This window comes from Paramacrobiotus metropolitanus, unplaced genomic scaffold (assembly GCF_019649055.1).
Source record: "Paramacrobiotus metropolitanus isolate TYO unplaced genomic scaffold, Prichtersi_v1.0 Parri_scaffold0000050, whole genome shotgun sequence".
In the NCBI taxonomy this organism is placed as follows: domain Eukaryota; kingdom Metazoa; phylum Tardigrada; class Eutardigrada; order Parachela; family Macrobiotidae; genus Paramacrobiotus; species Paramacrobiotus metropolitanus.
Window position 1 is genome coordinate 985,354 of NW_026570270.1, and position 9,631 is coordinate 994,984.

Below are 9,631 nucleotides of genomic sequence, written 5' to 3' on the forward strand. Positions count from 1 at the left end.
ATCCATAACCAAAGTTAAGTTTCCGCAACTATGCTATGAGCGATTCAGCCCACATAAATTTCTTCCTTTTAGTAAGCATAAACTAAAGGACTGAAGAGAAACTTATCAATTATTCTACAGGTAGCAAGCAGTACTACAGTATTTTATGGATATGAAAGTAATATGGAATATAATACCGCAAAGTGATTAAAGAACCTATGCAAGTTGTACTTATTCCTGAGTTTCCACGAAATATGCTATCAAACGTTGCAGAAGAGGTTCTGGTTTTCAAACACTTACAGACAGTAACGTGGCAGTTTCAGTCCTATGACACCAGCCACACATGGACCTGTATTTTATAAAGGTAACCCTTGGTAACTGAGGGTCAAACCACTGCCAAGAACATCATCATCAAACTTGCCCGTATTAATTCCAAATCGCAGATCAAACTCTTCGCTGAGATTCTTATAGCTAAAGCTGCTGCCACGTCTCCTGGTTAATCCGTCCGTGTATGCCGACCGCTTGTTCGTATCGTGCAGTAACTCCGTAGCCATACAAACAATTTCTTTGGCGTGTTCCTGACCATTCCGTATGGGAACTCCGCTCACAAGCTATAAACAGCCAAAAAACCACAGTATGGTGTTATGCACTAATAACTGGTGAAAGTGAGTCGTACCAAGTGAGCATCATTGATAGTTTCCACGTCGTACACTTCAAACTTTCTGGCTACGGTATCGAAAATACGGCAGAGAGAGTTCAGAACATCGATGATCCATTTTAACGACGGACCACTTTCCAGCATCTCAGACAACATGGGCACATCCGCGAAGCAGACGGTGGCACTGTCGAACATTTCCGGATGGACGGCTTCGCGTCGCTGCATTGCGTCGGCGACTGAGCTATCGGTAGTCGACGTTAGACAAAATGACCATATTCTGTATTTCGTTGGCTGCAGCTTTCTTACTGAGGAAGTAAAGAGCTCAGCATTTGCTCAGATCGGCGTTTTTCTTCCATAAAATTGCGCGTCTGCTCCTCGACTTGTGTTTCGAGCGTGATGGCGTACTTCTCCATAGATTTCATTAAGCTACCGATCAAGTTCCTCTCGGACTGACCGATGATTCGGTTGACTGTGGAGCGTATTCGGGAAAACGCTGGGCGTTCATCAGGATTCTCCTCCCAACAGGTTTCCATGAGGTCGTAAATCCTCGGGTTGCAAGCCACACTGGGAACGGGCGGTCGTAATGGAGGAACGGAACCGTGCTGAACCTATCGTTTACATTAAATTCAATTTTAAAATATTTGTGCCAACAAATGATTTCATGGTTCACTGAGTGCACACGACATTATCACACAAACGAGGTTTTGCGTAATAAACGGTAACCGTAACAGAATCTACGTTTGCAAAAATAATCGTACTTCTGCAACTATTTCTCTGGCTCTGTCATTGGTGATAGCAGAGTCTTCTAATCGGAATGGTCCAGACCGAAGGATAATTTGTTGCAGTAATATGGCAAAACTATAAACATCACCTGTGAATAAAGCAGGGAAAGATCTTTTAATCCGTTTTTTCATCCTTTTAAGAGAAGCAGGGTTGAGATTGATATTATTGCAAAATTTATTTAATCCATACTGAAATCAAAAGGCCTTAAGGTTTCGGACGCTGATGTTTCTTCTACGGTACAGCTACTACAAATGATGGATGTGTGTAAATCGCAACTTTGACCTTTCTGTGTGCCAAACGGATTCATCTTGTGCCGTAATAATTCCGGAGCGCGCCACAGCAAAGTATAGAAATTCCTCTCCGTCTGCGAATTTGACGGTGGCAAGGTCCATTGAAGTGGGCGGGTCAGCATGGGAATACCGTAATCGGTGACCTTCAGCACTAGCTGACTGGTAATTAGACAGGTCCCCGATGTCAAATTCCCGTGAGACTTAATGTCGCTGCCGTGAAGCATGTTCATACCCTGCGTGATAGCAAAAATATTACGTTATTTACCGCTGATAGTTTGTGTGTAGCCGACTTATTATCAACCTACATCGACAATATCCATGATTAGGGAATCCTTGCAGGCTTGATCAAGCGGAAAGCTTTCTTCCAGGAGCAGATTAGTCAGTGTTCTGCGATGGCATAACTCGCCAACAGTGTACTGGCATACATTGTCGTCGCTGAGCACAATTCCGATAAAATGATGGAGATTTATATGGTGCAGTGTTTTTAGCTGAAGACAAGTCGAAGAAACTACGTTTACTGCTGGGAAGCGTAAAATAAACGCCACTGTACTTCCATGCGAAAATTGTTGTCAAAAGATTTTGTAACCTAACTGTCAAAGCGAAGTATGCACAAGTTGTTAGAAAAAGAAGACTTTAACAATAAAAAACGATACGCGGAAATGACTTAGTATACCGGTTTTATGCTCTTTATTATCCGCGGTGACGCTTTGTGTTTGGGCTGCGGCAGATCCGCCAATCCGACTGGATTTGATCGATATATTACAGGCAGCGCAAAATACGCTCGGGCCACTGCATCCAGTTGAGCTAAGTCATCTTTTCCGGAAAATGATTTCTGTGAGAACATCCTCGACAAATAAACTGATGGAGATACTGTTGAGGCTACACTGTATAGCCATCCACACGAAGTACATAATGTTATTATGTCGTTATGTCTTATCAAAGCCTACCGGTATACGATTTCTAGTTCAAGCTATACCTCCATCGGTTCGGTAAACGTAACCGAGCGTTCGCGAAGCCCAATGGTGTCGCCTGTATCTCCTTCAACGGCACAACACTCGTCCGCGATGCCTGATCCATCGCCCACAACCAGAGCTAGCTCCCGTCGGTAAATTCTCCACCAATAAGGATCACGTTTGGCCGCAATACTGCATGTGTACGCACCAACTATGTGTTTAAAAAATTTTGTAGCCTTGGGTTTAATCAAAATTACGTTTTTTGAATATATGTGTAGACTCCAATCGGGATGAGTATCAATAGAACCACCAGAACGCTCACTGATCCGGCAATCGCCGGTATCATGGAGGCTTGCGCTGCTTGACACCTGGCCGCCTTTCCATCGAATCCACAGAAGGGTGAGTTTGGCGGTAGCGTGTCACCGTTGGGCCAGTACAGAACGCCGAGCGGAAACACACCAGCGAAAGTCGATGGAATAATGTACAAATCCTGAAACGGGCCAGCCAAATTAACAACCGGCGGGCAGGTAATTGCCATCGCAAATTTGATGACAATCTATTAGTACAATAAATTGGCCGCTGTTCGGATCCAGGTTGCGAAACGCATATGTTAAAATGCGATCGCCGTTTTCGTCCAGTTTGGAGACACGGCTTTGCGGTACGCTGAAGAATGTGAAGTTACTGGCGGTGGCGGCAAGTAGCGAGCCGTTAAGGAAGTCTTGTCCCCGTGATAACAGTGTGACAACGAGACTGGCATAAAGGTAGATGGTATCGTACGAGTTCACAGCCATCATGTCCGGCTGAAAGAATATCCACTCTTGTCAAATAACATGAGACAGAAGATGTTTCACGTCAACAATGCGTCGACAATACAAGTACAAGCCCGTCCAACAATTCTGTGACCGCTGTAAGCGGGAATTTAAAGAAACGTGGGCCTGAGCCATTTAATGTGATTCGACACGTCACGCCACATGAGTCTGCGTATTCAACGTAAATAAGCAATACCTGATGATTATTAATACCTGATAATATTAACTGTGATGAAGGCTTTATCGGTGATTAATTGTGATCTAATAAATTATTATTGGTTAAATATTGATAAATATATCTGCCACTACACTACGATGCGTATTTGCATTACTGTGCGCGGTTTATATGCGCTGCGCTTACACTCTTACAGCGGTCAAAGAATTGTTGGACGGGCTTGTATGAAGCCTTATCGAAGTAAAGAACGGTTAATTAAGACACACACATCAAAACACTAAACGCGCCAGATTTATCTGTCTGAGCCCACCTTCAAGATTTCTTTTTCACTCTGTTTACTTGCCTTGTTGTTTTCCATGTACCGCGATGTTCGCAGTGGCGTCAGTATATAAAGCGTGATACTCGTACATCGCAATGTTAGCGTTTTTCGCTTGCTGCCTAATGCGATTTCCTTGACTAGAATTTCCCCTCCCCACTCTCCTCTCTTTTTCTCAGAGACGGCGTTCTCCTTGTCGTATTCATATCGCCTATCTATAGGTCTCGCCATGAATTATTTGTTGTTTCCCAGTTTTTAACCCACAAAGCAATAAAAGTTCTGAGGTCTCCTGTGGTGAGGTTTTGGTGAGTGTCACGAATTTAATCATCGTTATAATATTATATTTTTGTTACCGCTGCAGCTACAACAACTGATTTCCAAAACCTGTATCATTATAATTTATACAAGGTAAGCCTCGCGCTCCGCGCTCGGCAAGTGTGTATTGGAAAGGTCAGGCTTGAATTTATGGATTAGCTCAGACCACTCGGTCACTCACTCGCGTACAGATTTTGCTCAAGGAACAGTTGTGGTAGATCGGTCGCTTACTCATCTACAGAATTTGCTCACGGGACAGTAGTGTTATCTCGTTTACTCGCTCATTTGGAGATTTTGCTCATGAGTCGTGGTAGCTCGGTCACTCACTCATCTACAGATTTCGCTCACCGCTCAGGGGATAGTCGTGTTAGCTCGGTTTCGCCCTCACCTACAGATTTTGCTCAAGGGACGGTGGTGGTAGCTCTTTTACTCGCTGATCTGGAGATTTTGATCATGAGTCGTGATGGATCGGTCGGTCACTCATCTACAGATTTCGCTTGGACGTCTAATGGACGGTAAGAATGTGTGAATGATGCAGCAAGGGTACAAAAGCCTTTCGCATCTGCGCTCACTATGTTAGGTCCTCCTTTAAACCTTTTTTAACTAAAAACGTTACTTTAATTTTGTACTATATGTAACAGTACATAATAACTTGGTACAGTATATTCTCAGATCCATGGTTACAGTTTTCTGTATCTGTACTTTACGTATATCTGTACTTATCGTTGAAATAAAACGTGCTATACAGATGTCAGGTATCTCAAATAAAAAGTAAGAAGGTGCTTTGTCAGGATCATCCACAAATTTCAGGAAGGCAAAAGACCACAAAAATCCCACCCGCCCCTCGTGGTGGTTGAGTTCCTGAGTAGTGTTAACTGTAAGGTTCTGCAAAATTCGTCACCCTGCCCTCGTCCTTACTGTCCATACGTAATTTCTCGATTATCCCGTTATGTTAAGTACACAAACATGGATTTCATATGTTCTCCAATACTTAAGACGACTAAGAGAGATTGTGGAACTGGAAGGGTCTATGTTCAATCAAAATTCAACGTAAATACCTATGGAAAATAAGAATTATTTCAAGACTAAGCTTGACTTAAACCGACCACGCGTTGATTTATCCATAATAACCCACGGAATTACGCCTTTTGACGGTAAGATTGTATGAATATATAGACAAGTTACTAGAACTATAAGTATGGCGTTAAATGTTGCTTACTACTGAATTTGCGCTGAAACGGTAAAAGTTTTCCCGTCTAGACAGCCTTTTCACGTTTCTCCAAAACGTGTTCAGACTGCTGTCTACCGGTGATCGGATGGATAGTATGAGGAGCGTGCGAAACGCTGTCCGTGCATCCTAAAATTGTACAAATGTACAAAACGGTGTGCGTGGATTAGACGCTGATTAATATATTGTATAATTAGGAACGACCTCATCACGGTCATCGTCAAATCTCCACGTGAATCTTCCCCAGAAATCGCTTTCGAAATATTCCACAGCAATAAAAACCTAGAAGACGTTACACAAAAATATGCGGGCGATACGCAGAAGCAGTCATCGGGAGAAGTCTTTACGTAGTCTCCTGATGTCATTCCTTCATCTTGTGCCGCTAACATTATCTGGCGAACCGTGGAAGCGTTTCCCATGATGAATACCACTGTAAACAACTGACATTTTTATTTTGTTCCATGCGTTCTTTACAGAGAATTATTAAGTGCCCTTTTGAAGAACAAATGGAGATACGCTATTACCTCGCGAAACTGCCATCACCGCCCGCAGATAGCGTCTGTAATCTTCATATGTAGTTATGGAGCTGTCGAAGCGTTTGCCCTTGGATCCATAATATAGTTCTGGATTTCGACGCAAAAAAGTGGCTGATACCAATACACGCATTTCGCGGTAGAATGTGCCGAAGGTATCAAGGAAGAAATATGGTGTAGTGTAGTTAAAGTAGGTTAGGAAGCGGATGAGGGCGTAGGCCATGGATGTATGGGATACCGATGCACGGATCATCAGCTTGTAATTCGCAAATGGCGCTTTGATTCCGACACTAGCGGCTGGCATTCCAAAGATGGGAGTGCTAAGATATTCGGCAAAGTCATTCAACACCTCGGCAGCTGTGCCGCATCCTGTAAACAAAAATATGTGCTTTTTGCTATCGTTTACAGCTTTTGAATCGCTAATAAGATCCCTAAATTTTACGAAATTCAATAAAATATTCACATATGCTATAAGAAAAGCACAGTATATAACACATACACATCTTCAACACAAACACAGTATATAACACATGTATAAAACACATCTTTCAGTATGTGATATAGATGGCGTATGGGTATGGGTAGTAATCGCAAAAGGTACTATTGCGTTTGGGAACACAGCAATCCCGTCGGATCGCTGCAGTAAGTTATAACTCAAGTTTATTAAATTTTTGTGCTGTTGCACCAGGTTCCAAAATAATCATGCTTCATGATCATACTATACCTCGAAGTTACTGTAGTATTGCACTCCTTACAATTAGACTGAATTAGTAATATAATTAATATCATATGCCAAACGTCGCTTTTCTTACCGGGACCGAAATACGCGTTGCAAGTAATATTTCTCTGCCATAAATCCATGGCATACGACAATACCATCGGTTTCCCCGAGCATCGACTTCCGATATCGACGTAAATAGTCTGCATGGTGAGATTGGCGGGAAACACATTCTGATTGACCCATTCCACGGCTAATTCAATGGCCGCTGCGGATTTATCATAATCATGGAGATCATACGTATTTCCGCGTTCCATAAGGATGCAGCCGCGTAAAGTAACGCTGTCGTTCATTGCAGGAAGACTTGCCGGCAAAAAATCTTTGGCTTGGACTGTGCGCCATGCAAATGTTGTTGTTTCAACGGGCGCCGTTGTGGTGGCGTTATCCTGTTGGCCGTAAGAAATTCTTATTGTTTTTATAAAACACACACAGAATAATACTTTTGTTGTAGTGAAATACATAGTCCAAACGTGTTGATCGCAAAATACTCTATTTTGACACGAAAGTCGAAACTAAATACCGGTATGTGTATCTTATCGAAATGAAATCCATGTTCGGGTATGCAACCGTTCGCTTCAGTGCTTTGACAAAAGCATATTCCATCGCAAAAATGATTAGGAATCATCGTGTGAGGGACTAGAGTAAATTAGCTACTCGAAAGCAATAATTCCGGGTTATTCCCTTTGAGAGTGTCATTTATGTATTGACCCCGGAAATTTGTCATGCAGGCCCCCAATACCCGGATTAAAGTAGCATATGGTTATTAAGGAATACTACTGCAAGACAGAATCCGACCATCTATGGACTGCTTTCGGGGATCATACCAGCGACGCAGATACTAAGAACTTTTAAAAACATGTCCTGTAACTGACCTAACACAGATCCGGACGGTTTTTAACTAGTTTCTGGTCATCCCAGCCACTGGCAGAGTGGCGGAGTTTGTTCCTTTAACAGTTCACAGTGCAGAAGGATTTAGTGATTCTAGTTCGTGGTAAAACATGCTGGAGGTCGTTTTAAACAATTCGACCATCAGGTTGTTACATTTTGGGCGCAGAAGTAGTGACCACAGATGACCAAAATGCCAGTTTTTGGGTTCTGGATGCATCTGCGGCCTTCCGAATAGGAGACAATTCTGAACTAATACAGTTCAGCCGATCCTGCGGCTTTCGTTGCATAAATTTTACAAGGTCTAAAAGGAACTGTGCAGTGGCCAAAGATGGTCATTCAGAAATTTCCTGCCAAGTTTGACAGGGATGGGCATGGCGCTGCTTGCCCAGTAAACTAAAAATTCTGTTCAGAATCTCACACTGTCATAAAGCCTGACATTAAACCAGAAAATCGGGCAGAAAATTCCAGATTTTTTACAGTATCTTAACATTTGGCCGGTATTACATGTTGACGAGCTGCGACAACGGCAAAGGGATAATATGATCTTGCGGGTTCAGTTATCTAGAGTAAGAGCTATGCGCTATAAACACACTACTTCTATAGCTGCTGGTAATGCAGTGCCGGTCGCTGCGGTCGGTAGGCGGCGCTAGGCGCTGGTGCCTCTATCGGTCTATTTACAGTTTTTAGGAAAGTGGAGTACGAATCAACCCGTAATCACTTTTAATTGTTGTAGTATCTATCAGTGAAATACCGCCGTACGGTAATTGCTGTGGTATTTATCCAACCGGCAACAATATATATACTGATCGGCGTTTCTAGCGTTATTACGCTGTCACAAGCGAAAATATAGTTTGCCGATTTGATCTGGTGTCAAATCATTTCTGTATCATATTTTAAGACAACAAAATGCTGTATTTGTTTGACCATGTCCCCGCCCACACGTGTTTTATTCACAATTTTTATTGTCTGTGGTTACTGCATGGTCATCTTGATGACCATAACAGTTTGTGATAACTGTAGTGCGGTTCAGAAAGTTCCGTTTATGTGGTAGGGCTCTGTTGTGCTATCTTCCGACAAGTGACCTTCCAAATGGTCTGTCAGTCTGGCAGGCTATCGCCGTGCTTGACCTAGGGTCACAGACTCATAGAAATTCCCATAGAAGTTAGTTTTCTTTGATTGAATCACTTTGTTATGAAACCCCAATACTTTTCAAAATGGTATTCGTACTCCATCTGGTATCTGACTTTGGTTGGTTAAGTGAAACGATTTCCTTACAAAAGTCACCTTTTTCCTGTTTAGGATGTACCGATCCGTAATTTAACTTGAATCGCGAATGGAATACACCAAGCTGATGTCTATTGACAATTTATAATGGAATTTTCTACTCCGGTTTTATGCCAGGCGCCCTTGCGTATGGCATCGTAAATTTAAACTTACGTACTTAATTATCGTCAGCACGGTAGTCGCGATCGGCACGCACTCGTCCCGCAGAGTATTGTTATTGTTCATGCTTTCCGACATTCGTTGTTTAAATAACTTTGAATTGCTTCCACTTTGGATCTTGCAGGATTCTGGGTTGCTAAAGTAGTTAAATAATTTAAATTGGATGATTGTGTAAAGAGTAAGTGCCGATCGCACATTACTGTGGTCGAATGCAAGAATGGCCGCGACTTAACTTTCAATTCTGCATCCATTAAGATACTATAACGGATAAACCAGATGACTAACATCAACACCCGTGTTGACTAATTTATCTGATTTAACTATGCGTCATGTTCTACTATAAAAAGCTGTGTTCGCTTAATGTCAAAGAGGGAGTTAGCTTCGGCTAACAATCCTGCGAGCTATGAACATTCCACGAGCAAACGACTTACGAGCTATCGACTGTACGAGCTGGCGTTACTTACGAGCTATTCTAATTACTCT